This window comes from Rana temporaria, chromosome 4 (genome assembly GCF_905171775.1).
Source record: "Rana temporaria chromosome 4, aRanTem1.1, whole genome shotgun sequence".
NCBI classification, from domain to species: Eukaryota; Metazoa; Chordata; class Amphibia; order Anura; family Ranidae; genus Rana; species Rana temporaria.
Genome location: NC_053492.1, coordinates 182,891,013 through 182,907,277, shown reverse-complemented (window position 1 = coordinate 182,907,277; position 16,265 = coordinate 182,891,013). Strand labels below are relative to the sequence as shown.

The following is a 16,265-nucleotide window of genomic DNA, read 5'->3' as shown; positions in this document are numbered from 1 at the left end:
TATATATATATATATATATATATATATATATATATATATATATATATATATATATATATATATATACACACACACACATACATTTTTTTTGAATATTTCTTTATTACATTTTTCATATAAGGAACATAGTGCACAGACAGTAACAAATACCGGTACTTATCAAGTTTTAGATAAACTAACTTGGTATACCTGAATACATTCAATCTATATCAACCAATAGTGTGAACTCCAGAGTGGGTGGGGGAAGGGGTAATGAAGTGGGTGGGTGGAAAAAGGTAAAGAGTGAGCGCCAGTAGTTTAGTTAAATATAATCGGACAGAAAAGAGAAAGAAACAAGTACATCATAATGTCACATTACATTTTGGGCGAGATAACCAATTGAAAAGAAAAGTTTTCATATTTTTTTCCTCACTACTACCGTATTTTCCGCACCATAAGACACACTTTTTCCCCCCAGGAATATAGGGGAAAAGGTCTCTGCATCTTATGGTGCGAATATACGTTAGGCTCCGCCCCCCCCCAACAGCAATGTTTCCTGCCATCATTCCCGGAAGAGAGGCAGGGGAGCGCGGGGGACAGACATTCATACCCCCGTGGGCGCCAGGGGATCTGACTGGGCATGACACAACAAGAGGTCACTCTGCATTCATGGCAATAGTCAGTCTGCGTGTCAGGCTGCATTTGTGGCAATGGTCAGGCTGCATGTCACTCTGCATTTAAAAAAAATTATATATATTTTATATATATATATATATATATATATATATATATATATATATATATATATATATATATATATATATATATATATATATGTCCATAACTACTGCACTGTGTTCTGTGCTAAACAATTAAGGGAAGGTATTTACACCGAGATCAATTAGTAACTGTATGGAGGAAGTCTAAAGCCGATGACACACAGGTAATTCTTTTACACCGATTACATCCTTGTTTTGTTACGATTTGTTGCTAAGAAAAGTATAAATGATTTTCTATGGGATCACCAACAGTGACATTTTTTAAAGTGATTGAGATTCATCCGTTTTAGTTCAGCAGCAAAATTACTAGAAACAATTGCTTATAATGCTTTCCTATAAAATGTTGCAGGAATCCCTATGCTTGACTACAAATAACTGAACAAGAGCAATTTGTAGCTGAGCACAAACCAATGCTGTAGTAAATCACCACAACTCTAGCGATTAAATCCCTAGCTACAAAAAGCTACTGCTGGCATTAGCGATTTGCAGTAGTGATTAATCTGTAAAAAAAGAAAAAAAAACACCTTTGTCTCATCGGCCTTAAGCCTAGTACACACGGGCCAAATGTCAGGCGGCATCAATAGAAACTGGCCAACATTTGGCCCTTGTGTAACTGCAGCCGTTCCAACAGAAGAGTGTTTTGGCAGGGAGGCCGCCCCCGTCAAAGCACAATAACACAGCAGGGGAGATTGCTATACTAACATTAGATTGTTAGTACAGCGGATCAGACCTGAGCTGTCAACTTTTTTTCCCGCTGGGTTGAATAAAAAATAAATAAATAGTAGTGTGTACAAGGCTTAAAGGGGTTGTAAAGGTTTGTTATTTATTTTCTAAATAAGCTAGTGCATTGTTGGTTCACTTACCTTTTCCTTCCATTCCCCTTCTAAATGTTTGTTTTCTTTGTCTGAATTTCTCACTTCCTGTTCCTCCTCAGTAAGCTGTTCTAAATGACTTTCCACTGCTTGGATGATGGTGGAAAGCTTACTGAGGAGAAACAGGAAGTGAGAAATTCAAACAAAGAAGAAAAAACATTTAGAAGGGAAATCGAGGGAAAAGGTAAGTGAACCAACAATGCACTAGCTTAAAAGGAACCAATTTAGAAAATAAAAGATGAACCTTTACAACCCCTTTAAGAATAGTGGGTGGGTAACGGTTTTCTTTCCTTCTACTTTAATCTACCTTAGATGGGAAACAGGCACCAACAAAAAAACCTGACTTAACCATTCTTTACTGTATACAAAATGGAAGAAACAAGTTTTGACTGTGAATACACATACAGATATCTATAAACAGGAATAAAACACTGAGACTCGTGGGCTTTTTTGTTTTTTTAAAGGAAGTGCAAAAACGTTCTCATGCTACATCGGTTGTAAACCCACATTTTTTTTTTTACACCTGAAAAGTAAAGACCATAATGAGCTCATTATACTAGCTCATTATAAAATACTTACCTTAAAACGAGGCGTAGGGAACTTACCTGGTCCACGCCGAGCGAGATGTCATCTTGCTCCGGCGTGTCTTCCGGGTAACGCCGCTCCAGCGATGTGATTGGCTGGAGCGGCGATGTCGTCACTCCCGCGCATGCGCGCGGGAGATTTCATTCCGGCAAGGTCCCGCGGCGGCCGGTCCTTTAGCCGAGGATCCCCCCTGCACATGCGCAGCTGCAATCAGCGGCACATTGCGAGGGGAATATCTCCTAAACCGTACATGTTTAGGAGATATTCTTTATACCTACAGGTAAGCCTTATTATAGGCTTACCTGTAGGTAAAAGTCAAAAAGTGGGGTTTACAACCACTTTAAGCTGGCCCTAAACTATTCCTCAATCTGTACTAATGGCATGGTGGACAAATACCACTCCACCCTCTGTGCTTATTGTTATACTTGAACAGCGACTGCATTGTACAATCGCTGTTTGGCTGACAATTTTATACCCGTAGGAGAAGGCTGACAGGAGTAACCAAAAAACAAATTTTGACTTTGTGGATGAAGATTTGAACAGTGTATGGCCATCTCATGGGCTTGTTTACACCATAATCCCTGTGTGCAGTGTGCAGTTCTGCATGCACCATTATCTACATTTGTATTGTGTAGCGTTATGTTTGCGCTGCTAATTTTAGAGCATTATCTACGATTTATTTTTCATGGAATTGTATGTGCTTTCTGTGCGATTCCAGTACTTTTTTTTTTTTTTCTTTAAACTCACATGCCAGCACTGCCATGACGTAAACCAGGCTCATTGAAATACATTTTCTTGTACATAACATTAAAGAACATGTAAACCCAACATTTCTGATATGTGCCTGCTGTACCATACTTTTTATAAGAAAGTATCCTGTTCTCTTTGTGTTGCTTTGTTTATGTAAAATCCCCGGTGTTCCTGCCAGTCCCTCCGCTTTCCTATTAAAAACTGACCACACTAAAGCCCTGTACACAGGATCGGTTTGTCCGATGAAAACAAACCGATGGACTGTTTATCGGACAAACCGATCATGTGTGGGCCCCATCGGTTTATTTTTCATCGGTGAAAAAAAATAGAACATGTTTTAAAATTTTTCCTATGGATCAAAAACCGATAGAAAAAAAAAAAAAAACGATCGTCTGTGTTGGAAGTCCATCGGTCAAAAATCCACACATGCTCAGAATCAAGTCAACGCATGCTCAGAAGCATTGAACTTAATTTTTCTCAGCACGTCGTATTGTTTTACGTCACCGCATTTTGGCACGGTCGGATTTTTGACTGATGGTGTGTAGGCAAGACTGATGAAAGTCAGCTTCATCGGATATCCGACAAACAATTCCATCGGATTAGATTCCATCAGATATCCGATCGTGTGTACGCGGCTTTAGTCAGTTCTCTATGCTAGGAACTCAGCCTGCTCTCCTACTCACACACCCCTACCGGCCTTCACTGGGAAGACCAGCTTCCACATACAAAGAGGAGTAAATACGTACAGGAAAAATCCTTGTTGGTGTCTTATGCATTACTCAATTGAGCTGGTTAGAAGGACAATGACAAGGACAGGTGCGAGGTGAGGCAGAGGAACATCACGCTTCAACTATGTCATAGGAATACTCACATCAACAAATCGCCCTTTATGACAGACATCTTATCGGTCTTATCTGTCATAAATGCTCTGTCATAAATGCTTCCCCTGCCTGTCAGCTGTAATATACACTGAGCTGCCCATGTGCAGCTCACCACACGGCACAGCCACGATCGCCACTCTGCGGGCGCGCAATAGCAGCCGTTCTGGGGCGCCGTCATATGATGTCCTCCCAGAACGAGAGTCGCACCGTCCCTCCATCATTTGACGGTGGGTGGGCGGCAAGCAGTTAACGGCACCTGGTCTGTCCGCAAATTAGGCGATTCCTGTGTACATGAATTAGAACGACACCGACAAAGAACCGCAGGAATGGTGAAACCACAGTGCCAGAGGGCACCTTATGTCAGGTAAATCTGTCATAATGAGCTAGTATGTGGTGCAAAAAAGGACACATTTTGGAGTAGTGTCACACAAAAAGCACAATTGTCAGTTAAAGTAACACGGTGTCGTATCACAAAAAATGGCCTGGTCATGAACCTTCCATGGCTGAAGTTTTTAATTAAAAAACATTTTTTGCCATTACAAGCTCTTTAGTCCTGCAGGGATGAAACACACTTTACTATTTGCTTTAAAAATACAAATCACTAGAAAAAGATCCACTTTAAAAATTCAAAAAGGGATCAACTGCATGTGGTGAAAAGCAGCCCTTGCAGCGACCCCTTAAACTGAATTATACGACTGATACGCTTTTTTGATCACAAACGATTGAAGCAACAAACAGGAATAACTCCCCATCGATCAATTTAGACGAGATCTGATCAAACCAAGTTTTGCATCGATCGGCAGCACCGAGATGTTTTGGTCATGAAGCCGATTGGATTTCGATCAATCAGATAATGAGTCTTTGCGGTGAAAATCGAAGCGATTAATAACTTACGGTCATATCCTTCAACTAGAACTTCTCTTCTTAGTGCATCAGATCGATTAATCCATAGGGTATAGATGATTCCAACGGGTGCAGAATGATCAGAGAGGAATGAATGTTTAGCTGGGACTCCTGGTTGTCACACTCCTCCCTAGGTTACACAGATGACAGACACGTCCATCCACTCTCCTATTCGGATGACGTCTCCTCTGATCAGGTTTGTAGTTAGTTAGCAACGTGTTCAAAACACACCTGGAGCCTCCCGGACACTGACCTATATAATACACCCGTCTGGTATACTCACACCTGGCCCGCCGCCGTCCCCCTCAGTACCGAACATCTCACTTGCTGTATAACCCCTTTCAGCTACCCCCACCACTAAACTACACAAGAGCGCTGCTCATACATAAAGTGCTCCAATTCTGAGGGAAACTCCATCATAAGTTGTGTCTTACCGAAATGGTGTCCCGGAGCGCTTTTCACACAACTTCTCCGTTTCTGCGCCAAATACCGACTGCCAGCGACACCTCCGCCGCCTCCTCACTCGGTCATCACCTTACCACACGGACCACGCCGCTCGCCGTCACGTGACCCGGCCCTCCCAACCACACAATGGACGCAGACTGAGGGACCATGGGTGTGAGGAGCCTGTGTGGAGGCTATATCCCTAGGAGGACTGAGGTTATCAACCAAACTGGCCATCTAGGCTGACGTTTTTACTATGGTGTACATTAACACTGTATATATAAACAGTATATATATATAAATATATATGTATATATATATATATATATATATATATATATATAATGTGTGTATATGTATATGTGCACTGGCGGCTGGTGCTCAAATTGTTTTGAGGGGGGCGCAAACAAACTAAAAAAAAACAAAAACATAAATTGCAGTCACTGTGCCCATCAATTGCATAGCTCACAACTGTCCCTGATTTGGAACAAAGTCCCTCTTTCCTCCTCATTTTGGTCTGATTGTATATAAAATGCACGTTTTATCTTTCAAGACGCGTTTCCCAGCGCTAAACCTTTCATCCAAATTCTAAATGACTGCATTTGTAAATTTTAAAAGCCAATATAAACCTTGTGGATTTAATTAACCTTTTTTTTTTCCAGTTAAGTCTCCTTTAAGGGGGTGCGGCAGTGGTCGTGTCCTATGGCTACATACGTTTGCTAGTAGGTGTCCCTCATTCCCATATCAAAATGTTGGGAGGTATGCAATTGCCGCCACTGTGCCCATTAAATGCAGCCACTGTGCCCATTAAATGCAGCCACTTTGCCCATTAAATGCAGTCATTGTGCCCATCAAACACAGCCACTGTGCCAATCAAACACAGCCACTGTGCAATCAAATGCTGCCACTGTGCCATCAAACGCAGCCACTGTACCCATCAATTGGTGCCAGTATGCCCATCAATTGCTGACACTGTGTCCATCAATTGCTGACACTGTGCCCCATCAAATGCAGTCACTGTGCCATCAAACGCAGCCACTGTGCCCATCAAGCGCAGCCAGTGTGCCATCAAATGCTGCCACTGTGCCATCAAACGCAGCCACTGTACCCATAAATTGCCGCCACTCTGCCATCAAACGCAGCTACTGTACCCATCGATTGCTGCCAGTGTGCCCATCAATTGGTGGCAGTATGCCAATCAATTGCCACTACTCTGCCCCATCAAATGCAGCCACTGTGCCATCAAACGCAGCCACTGTGCTCCCTTGTCACTGGATTTGATTGTCAGCGGCTCCCGCTGCTATCAATCTATCCAGCGAGGACCTGCGACAGCGGCTCCCGCTGCCATCAATCTATCCAGCGAGGACCTGAGACAGAGGCTGGAGCTGATGGGCTCATTCTCATCATTGGAAAGATCGGGTTCAGGTAAGAAAATGGGGGGGGGGGGGTGCAGCTGCACCACAAAAGGTTTTTCACCTTAAAGGGGTTGTAAAGGTTCGTTTTTTATTTTCTAAATAGGTTCCTTTAAGCTGGTGCATTGTTGGGTCACTTACCTTTTCCTTCCATTTCCCTTCTAAATGTTTTTTTTCTTTGTCTGAATTTCTCACTTCCTGTGAGAAATTCAGACAAAGAAAAAAAACATTTAGAAGGGAAATCGAAGGAAAAGGTTAGTGAACCAACAACGCACTAGCTTAAAGGAACCTATTTAGAAGGTTATTTAAGGCAGTGGTCCCCAACCTTTTTGGCACCAAGGACCGGTTTGTGGAAGAATATTTTTCCGATGGCCCGGTAGGAGGAATCGCGATGTGTTGCGTTAGCGGTTAGTACGGGAACCCTGCAAATCCATTGCAGGTTCCCGCATCACATGTTTTGCGGCAGTTCACATTGCCCTATGCCAGTGTTTCTCAATTCCAGTCCTCAGGCCCCCCCAACAGGTCAGGTTTTCAGGATTTCCCTCAGATGAAAAGGCTGTGGTGATTACTAAGGCAGTGAAACTGATCAAATCACCTGTGCAAAATAATGGAAATCCTGAAAACCTGACCTGTTGGGGGGGCCTGAGGACTGGAATTGAGAAACACTGCCCTATGCGAACTGCTGGGAGTGTCATTTAAAAGTTAACAACACCCCCAAATCAGTTCACATATCGCAGTGCGATCTGCAAGATCGGACAGGAATCGGATCGCATGGGTGTGAACACCCATGCGATTCGTTTCTGCTGCGAAAAAAAAAAGGGTCCTGTGTGAGTTTGATGTGAATTCAGCCATACAATTTTTATTGCTGAAATCGCATCGCACAGAGATCGAATGTGATGTGCACTGCAGTGCGGTGCAAATCACATCCGAACTCTGACATTGGTGCAGTGTGAAACGGCCCTAAATGTCCCAGTGTAAAAATATTATTAAATGTCCCAGTATAAAAACGATTAAATGTCCCAGGATAAAAAAATGATTAAATGTCCCAGGATAAAAATGATTAAATGTCCCAGTATAAAAAAGAATAATAAATGTCCCAGTATAAAACAATATGCATGTCCCTCCGCAGTGCCCACTGTACTTACAGTCTCAGGGCGGGAATGTGAGGGGAGCCGTTCGCTTGTGGGAATGCATAGAGGGGGAGGACGGAGAGATGACGTAATTCTCTCTCTGCTCTCATCGGGCGGCTGCGACGCTGTGTAGCGTAGCCTTGCAGCCCCGTATGTTAGGGCAGGACAGCGGCGCGCCTCTGCGTAGCCCAGAGAGATGACGCCATCTCTCTGCTCGGGCAGCTTGTATTATGTCCGCTCCCTGATTGGGCATGAGGATCAGTGTAACAATAGCAAATTTTCATTCGCTATTGTCACACAATGGGCGGGCTCGGGAGGGCAATGCTCTGCGCCTCGGCCGCCACAGTGAAATTATTTAAAGTTCCTCGGGCGGCCCGGTACCGTTTGATCCACGGCCCGGGGGTTGGGGAACACTGATTTAAGGCATTAAGGTGAAAAGCCTTGAGACTTTACAACTCCTTTCAGGTGAAAAACCTTTTGTGCTCCAGCACCCCAACACCCCCCCCCCCTTTTTTTTTTTTACCTAAACCATTGGCTCCCGCTGCTGTCAATTAAATCCTGTGACATGGGAACTAACAAAAAAAACAACACTTTAAGGTTTAATATACAGGTCACATACCGAGACAGTCTAGAGATAATGGGGGATGAGAGGGTTAAAAAAAAAAATTGCTGCTGCTGTGATCAGGGACTAATGAATAACTCACTACACTGTTTACATCTGTGATTGGTCTCTCTATGACCAATCAGAGCGATCACAAGGTACAGAGCCGCCTGAATTGGTTATATACACAGGGGTAGATTCAGAGAGAAGATACGACGGCGTATCTCCTGATACGCCGTCGTATCTCTGAGTCCGGCCGGTCGTATCTATGCGCCTGATTCATAGATTTCCCTAAGATCCGACCGGCGTAAGTGTTTTACACCGTCGTATCTTAGGCTGCATATTTACGCTGGCCGCTAGGTGGCGCTTCCATAGATTTACGTGAGGAATATGCAAATGAGCTAGATACGCCGATTCAGAAACGTACGTCCGGCCGGCGTATTTTTTTACGTTGTTTACGTTAGGCTTTTTTCGGGGGATAGTTACCCCTGCTATATGAGGCGTATCCTATGTTAAGTATGGCCGTCGTTCCCGCGTCGAGTTTTGAAAATTTTATGTCGTTTGCGTAAGTCGTTCGCGAATAGGGCTGGACGTTATTTACGTTCACGTCGAAAGCAATGATGATTTGCGGCGGAATTTCGAGCATGCGCACCGGGATTTTTTCACGAACGCCGCATGCGCCGTTCGTAAAAAAACGTCAAATACGCGGGGACACAGTTAATATACATAAAACACGCCCACATCATCCACATTTGAATTAGGCGGGCTTACGCCGACACAGGTACGTTACGCAGCCGTAACTAAGGGCGCAAGTTGTTTCTGAATACAGAACTTGCGCTCTAAATTACGGCGGCGTAACGTATCTGAGATACGTTACGCCGGGCGGACAGATAGACCATTCTATCTGAATCTAGCCCATGGTGTCTATGAACTAAGCCTTCCTCAGTGAACTCAGTTCACAGGCATTAGTGGGCGCAATCTCTGATCAATGATTATTTCTGCAGTTGCAATTATTAAGAAATAAGCAAGAGGTAAGGTGGCAGGTAATTGGTTAAAGCTAGAGCTGCATGGCCGACTTTTCATACAATCAGTCATCTGTGTTAAAGAAAGTGGAAAAACAACCTATTTGCTGACAGAATCATCTGGAAAATAAAACTACAGAAGGGACTCTGTGTCCATGCTACTGTCAGACTGTGGGATATCTTTATTTTTTTTTATTTGTGCATAGTTTCATAATAAGGTATATGCCAAGCCAGGTTTGGAGTGAGGAAGGATAAGAAGTTCTGTCAAGTTCTTTGCTGCTATCTGGGGCTCCATTAGAGAGATGTACCCTTACTTCCTGTCCTGCTGACACCAGACAGAAAGTGAGGGAAAATCTGCACAGGCAGTGATAAACATCTGATAGTGGTTCTACAGGGAGTGCAGAATTATTAGGCAAGTTGTATTTTTGAGGATTAATTTTATTATTGAACAACAACCATGTTCTCAATGAACCCAAAAAACTCATTAATATCAAAGCTGAATATTTTTGGAAGTAGTTTTTAGTTTGTTTTTAGTTTTAGCTATTTTAGGGGGATATCTGTGTGTGCAGGTGACTACTACTGTGCATAATTATTAGGCAACTTAACAAAAAAAAAATATATACCCATTTCAATTATTTATTTTTACCAGTGAAACCAATATAACATCTCAACATTCACAAATATACATTTCTGACATTCAAAAACAAAACAAAAACAAATCAGTGACCAATATAGCCACCTTTCTTTGCAAGGACACTCAAAAGCCTGACATCCATGGATTATGTCAGGCCTCGTACACACGACAGAGTTTCTCGGCAGAATTCACCGAGAAACTCGGTCAAAACCCGGATTCTGCCGAGAAACTCTGTCGTCTGTACACTTTTGGCTCGATGGAGCCGCCGAGGAGCTCGTCGAGAAAATAGAGAACATGTTCTCTATTTTCTCGTTGTTCTATGGGAGAAGGCGGCCTGCCGAGCTCCTCGGCGGCTTCATCCCAGAACTCGACGAGGAACTCGACGTGTTTGGCACGTCGAGTTCCTCGGCCGTGTGTACGGGGCCTCAGTGTTTTGATCTGTTCACCATCAACATTGCGTGCAGCAGCAACCACAGCCTCCCAGACACTGTTCAGAGAGGTTTACTGTTTTCCCTCCTTGTAAATCTCACATTTGATGATGGACCACAGGTTCTCAATAGGGTTCAGATCAGGTGAACAAGGAGGCCATGTCATTCGTTTTTCTTCTTTTATACCCTTTTTTTGCCAGCCACGCTGTGGAGTACTTGGACGCGTGTGATGGAGCATTGTCCTGCATGAAAATCATGTTTTTCTTGAAGGATGCAGACTTCTTCCTGTACCACTGCTTGAAGAAGGTGTCTTCCAGAAACTGGCAGTAGGACTGGGAGTTGAGCTTGACTCCATCCTCAACCCGAAAAGGCCCCACAAGCTCATCTTTGATGATACCAGCCCCGTCTGAGTCGGACTGGAGCTCTCTGCCCTTTACCAATCCAGCCACGGGCCCATCCATCTGGCCCATCAAGACTCACTCTCATTTCAGCAGTCCATAAAACCTTAGAAAAATCAGTCTTGAGATATTTCTTGGCCCAGTCTTGACGTTTCAGCTTGTGTGTCTTGTTCAGTGGTGGTCGTCTTTCAGCCTTTCTTACCTTGGCCATGTCTCTGAGTATTGCACACCTTGTGCTTTTGGGCACTCCAGTGATGTTGCAGCTCTGAAATATGGCCAAACTGGTGGCAAGTGGCATCTTGGCAGCTGCACGCTTGACTTTTCTCAGTTCATGGGCAGTTATTTTGCGCCTTGGTTTTTCCACACGCTTCTTGCGACCCTGTTGACTATTTTGAATAAAACACTTGATTGTTCGATGATCACGCTTCAGAAGCTTTGCAATTTTAAGAGTGCTGCATCCCTCTGCAAGATATCTCACTATTTTTGACTTTTCTGAGCCTGTCAAGTCCTTCTTTTGACCCATTTTGCCAAAGGAAAGGAAGTTGACTAATAATTATGCACACCTGATATAGGGTGTTGATGTCATTAGACCACACACCTTCTCATTACAGAGATGCACATCACCTACAGTAGGTGTTTGTGATATTGTGCTTTCAGCACGACAGCGTCGCGCTGATACTCGGCGACAGGGTGCCGAGATCTCGCCGACATCTCACACTCACTGGAATAGTGACAGCACATCCCAGCAAGCGCGTCATAGAAGCGACGGGAGATCCGACTTGGATTCCCGCCAATTCTACACGTGTGCGGCGTTTGTTATGAATCCTGAGGGGGAAGTCCCCGCCGGATTTTAAATAAAAATCCGGCATGGGTCCCCCCCTCAGGAGCATACCGGACCCTTAGGTCTGTTATGGGTTGTAAGGAGAGCCCCCTCTACGCCGAAAAAAACGGCGTAGGGGTCCCCCTACAATCCATACCAGACCCGTATCCAAAGCACGCTACCCGGCCAGCCAGGAAGGGAGTGGGGACGAGCGAGCGCCCCCCCCCCTCCTGAGCCGTACCAGGCTGCATGCCCTCAACATGGGGGGGTTGGGTGCTCTGGGGCAGGGGGGCGCACTGCGGCCCCCCCACCTCAGAGCACCCTGTCCCCATGTTGATGAGGACAGGGCCCCTTCCCGACAACCCTGGCCGTTGGTTGTCTGGGTATGCGGGCGGGAGGCTTATCGGAATCTGGGAGCCCCCTTTAATAAGGGGGCCCCCAGATACCGGCCCCCCCACCCTAAGTGAATGAGTATGGGGTACATCGTACCCCTACCCATTCACCTGCAAGAAAAGTGGTAAAAACACAAATAAACCACACAGTGTATTAAAATATTTTATTTTTCTGCTCCGGAGGCCGCCCCCTGTCTTCTTTATTAGCTCTTTTACCAGGGGGGGCTTCTTCTTTGACGTCTTCAGGTGGGTGGGGGCCGCCGTCTGGTTCTCTTCCACCGCCGGGGGGGGTGGCTTTTAAAAAAGCCCCCACCCCCCCGGCGGGTTTCCTCCGGCGTCTTCGGCGGCGCTCTTCTTCTTCCGCTATCCCGACGGGTCTTCTCCGCTATCCGGGGGGTCTCGCCGCTCTCCGCTGTTGACTCGTCGCACCCCGGTTCTTCGTCTCGCAGTCCGGTCCCTTCTTCCGTGCTGTACGTCTTCTTCCGCGCTGTGACGTCATGTTCTTCACTTCTCTTCTTCTCCCGATGTTGACTCGCCGGTCCTCCTCGCTGAAATGACGGATGCGCGCCTTGCATCGGACCTATATAGGCCTCACAGTCCCATCATGCTCTGTACCTACCCATGTGATACCCACCACGTGGTAGGTATCACATGGGTAGGTACAGAGCATGATGGGACTGTGAGGCCTATATAGGTCCGATGCAAGGCGCGCATCCGTCATTTCAGCGAGGAGGACCGGCGAGTCAACATCGGGAGAAGAAGAGAAGTGAAGAACATGACGTCACAGCGCGGAAGAAGACGTACAGCACGGAAGAAGGGACCGGACTGCGAGACGAAGAACCGGGGTGCGACGAGTCAACAGCGGAGAGCGGCCAGACTCCCCGGATAGCGGAGAAGACCCGTCGGGATAGCGGAAGAAGAAGAGCCCCGCCGAAGACGCCGGAGGAAACCCGCCGGGGGGGTGGGGGCTTTTTTAAAAGCCACCCCCCCCGGCGGTGGAAGAGAACCAGACGGCGGCCCCCACCCACCCGAAGACGTCAAAGAAGAAGCCCCCCCTGGTAAAAGAGCTAATAAAGAAGACAGGGGGCGGCCTCCGGAGCAGACTAATAAAATATTTTAATACACTGTGTGGTTTATTTGTGTTTTTATCACTTTTCTTGCAGGTGAATGGGTAGGGGTACGATGTACCCCATACTCATTCACTTAGGGTGGGGGGCCGGTATCTGGGGGCCCCCTTATTAAAGGGGGCTCCCAGATTCCGATAAGCCTCCCGCCCGCATACCCCGACAACCAACGGCCAGGGTTGTCGGGAAGGGGCCCTGTCCTCATCAACATGGGGACAGGGTGCTCTGAGGTGGGGGGGGCCGCAGTGCGCCCCCCTGCCCCAGAGCACCCAACCCCCCCATGTTGAGGGCATGCAGCCTGGTACGGCTCAGGAGGGGGGGGGGCGCTCGCTCGTCCCCACTCCCTTCCTGGCTGGCCGGGTAGCGTGCTTTGGATACGGGTCTGGTATGGATCGTAGGGGGACCCCCTACGCCGTTTTTTTCGGTGTAGGGGGGTCTCCTTACAACCCATAACAGACCTAAGGGCCCGGTATGCTCCTGAGGGGGGGACCCATGCCGGATTTTTATTTAAAATCCGGCGGGGACTTCCCCCTCAGGATTCATAACAAACGCCGCACACGTGTAGAATTGGCGGGAATCCAAGTCGGATCTCCCGTCGCTTCTATGACGGCTCTGTCTCCATCGCGGCAAGCCAGCTCGGCGCTGGCTCCCGCGATGGGGCTCGTAGGTGCTCAATCTCGCCGAGAAAGAGAGCGAGATTGACACAAAATCGGGTTCACCTACTGTAATATGCTTAATTGGTAGTAGGCTTTCGAGCCTATACAGCTTGGAGTAAGACAACATGCATAAAGAGGATGATGTGGTCAAAATACTCATTTGCCTAATAATTCTGCACTCCCTGTAGTCTTCCCCAACGCTACTAAAGAACAACATTTTTATCTATCTTCCTGTCTGTTGAAAATGTCAGCAGGACTGGAATTAATGGTAAATCTCTTTAACAGAGCCATAAAACCTTAAAGTGGGAGTACACTCCCATGCATGAATGTTACCTATAGTTGAGCCTATAATAAGGCTTACCTATAGGAACTGTACTGTAAATATCTCCTAAACATGTACCATTTAGAAGACATTTACTGTAGATGCAGCCGGTGAAATCACCAGTGCATGCGCTCTGAAGGAATGACCTACCAGTGCTGTTCCTTTAACCAGTTCCCGACCGCCGCATGTACATATACGTCCACAATATGGCACGTACAGGCACATGGGCGTACACGTACGTCCTCGCCTATTAGCGGGTGGGGGGTCCGATCGGGACCCCCCCCGCTACATGCGGAGGTCGGGTCCGCTCGGGGAGCGATCCGGGACCACGGCGCGGCTATTTGTTTATAGCCGCTCCGTCGCGATCGCTCCCCGGAGCTGAAGAACGAGGAGAGCCGTGTGTAAACACGGCTTCCCCGTCCTTCACTATGGCGGCGCATCGATCGCGTCATTCCCTTTATAGGGAAGACACGATCGATGACGTCATTCCTACAGCCACACCCCCAAACAGTTGTAAACACATACTAGGTGCACCCTAACTCCTACAGCGCCACCTGTGGTTAACTCCCAAACTGCAACTGTCATTTTCACAATAAAGAATGCAATTTAAATGCATTTTTTGCTGTGAAAATGACAATGGTCCCAAAAATGTGTCAAAATTGTCCGAAGTGTCCGCCATAATGTCGCAGTCACGAAAAAATTTGCTGATCGCCGCCATTAGTAGTAAAAAAATAAAAAAAAATAAAAATGCAATAAAACTATCCCCTATAAACACTATAAATTTTGCGCAAACCAATCGATAAACGCTTATTGCGATTTTTTTTACTAAAAATAGGTAGAAGAATACGTATCGGCCTAAACTGAGGAAAAAATAGTTTTTTTTATATGTTTTTGGGGGATATTTATTACAGCAAAAAGTAAAAAATATTGCTTTTTTTTCAAAATTGTCGCTCTATTTTTGTTTATAGCGCAAAAACTAAAAACCGCAGATGTGATCAAATACCACCAAAAGAAAGCTCTATTTGTGGGGAAAAAAGGACGCCAATTTTGTTTGGGAGCCACGTCGCACGACCGCGCAATTGTCTGTTAAAGCGACGCAGTCCCGAACTGTAAAAACACCTTGGGTCTTTAGGCTGCATATTGGTCCGGGGCTTAAGTGGTTAAAGTCCTGAGCCATAAACGGCAGCTCCTGCATGCGTGATGTCATCACGGCTCTGGCCACTCACACAGCCGGAGTCCCCGAACCCAGAAGGAAGCCCGGGACAAGATGGAAATGCCTTCAGTGGTGACAGCGTGCCGCTGGAGGGCTTTGTTCTAAGGTAAGTTTCACATAATGTGCTAGTATGCAATGAATACTAGCACATTATGACATAGCCTTGCAAGTTTAAAAAAAGAATGCTACAATGCCTGAAAAGCGCCCCAGTGTGAAAGGAGTTTTAAACATTTTTGGGGTGGTAAAGGAGTTTAAGTGCTTTTTTGCAGGACTTGGACCTGCACGTCCTACTTTCTCCCCTTTCCTCTGCCCAAAGCCTCCTTAGATACTGACCTCACACATCCAAGGAAGTTTGAGCCTCACTATGCATGCCCTGGAAAAATCTCAGTTGCACTATGCAAGCGCTGGAAAATCTCTGAAGCAGTGTGCATGCATTGGGTGTAGGTAGGCCCGTGATGAACCCAGAACTATGTCCGCCATCAATGCTTCCTTTGTCCAGAACCAGCACTATCCAAGACTCTGTAGCCCACCCAGTCACCTGACAACACCAGTCTTGGAGTGGCAAACAACAAACTCATTTATTTTTTACACATGAACACAACAGATAAAACAACTCAGAGACTCTTTCCCCCCCCACCCTTGGAAAACCGGGCGGGTTAAACTGTCCAATGACAATAGAAACACAAGTCAGGTGTGTTCAAACTTCTCAATAAACAGTCTTATCAGTAGGGGGCTGCTGGAGGAGTCCCCCTCCCGCTTCCCTCACAGCAAACACACTTACACATCCCATAATAGTTGAGGCAGACAGCCACAATAGAATACAGTCACACCCCAAACAATCACAGCAAATAGTACACAACAGCATGAGACAACACACAATATATACATATATACAAGATTGAGTCAGATTAGTACAGATA

At 46.0% G+C, this 16,265-nt stretch overlaps 2 protein-coding genes across 5 annotated transcripts in view; one reads left to right on the top strand and one right to left on the bottom strand.

Annotated features, from left to right (window-relative positions):
• B3GNT5 (UDP-GlcNAc:betaGal beta-1,3-N-acetylglucosaminyltransferase 5) overlaps window positions 1-5,387 on the bottom strand; it is a 37,211-nt gene extending 31,824 nt beyond the window's left edge. Inside the window, exon 1 of one of the 2 annotated variants that reach the window (XM_040349453.1) lies at window positions 5,184-5,387. The gene's annotated coding sequence lies outside the window, so the exon portion shown is untranslated. Of the gene's footprint in view, window positions 1-4,740; window positions 5,129-5,183 lie in introns of those variants that run through there. The other variant, XM_040349452.1, reaches the window with a different exon arrangement.
• MCF2L2 (MCF.2 cell line derived transforming sequence-like 2) overlaps window positions 1-16,265 on the top strand; it is a 366,799-nt gene that overhangs the window by 231,618 nt on the left and 118,916 nt on the right. The gene's annotated exons all lie outside the window — the stretch shown is intronic.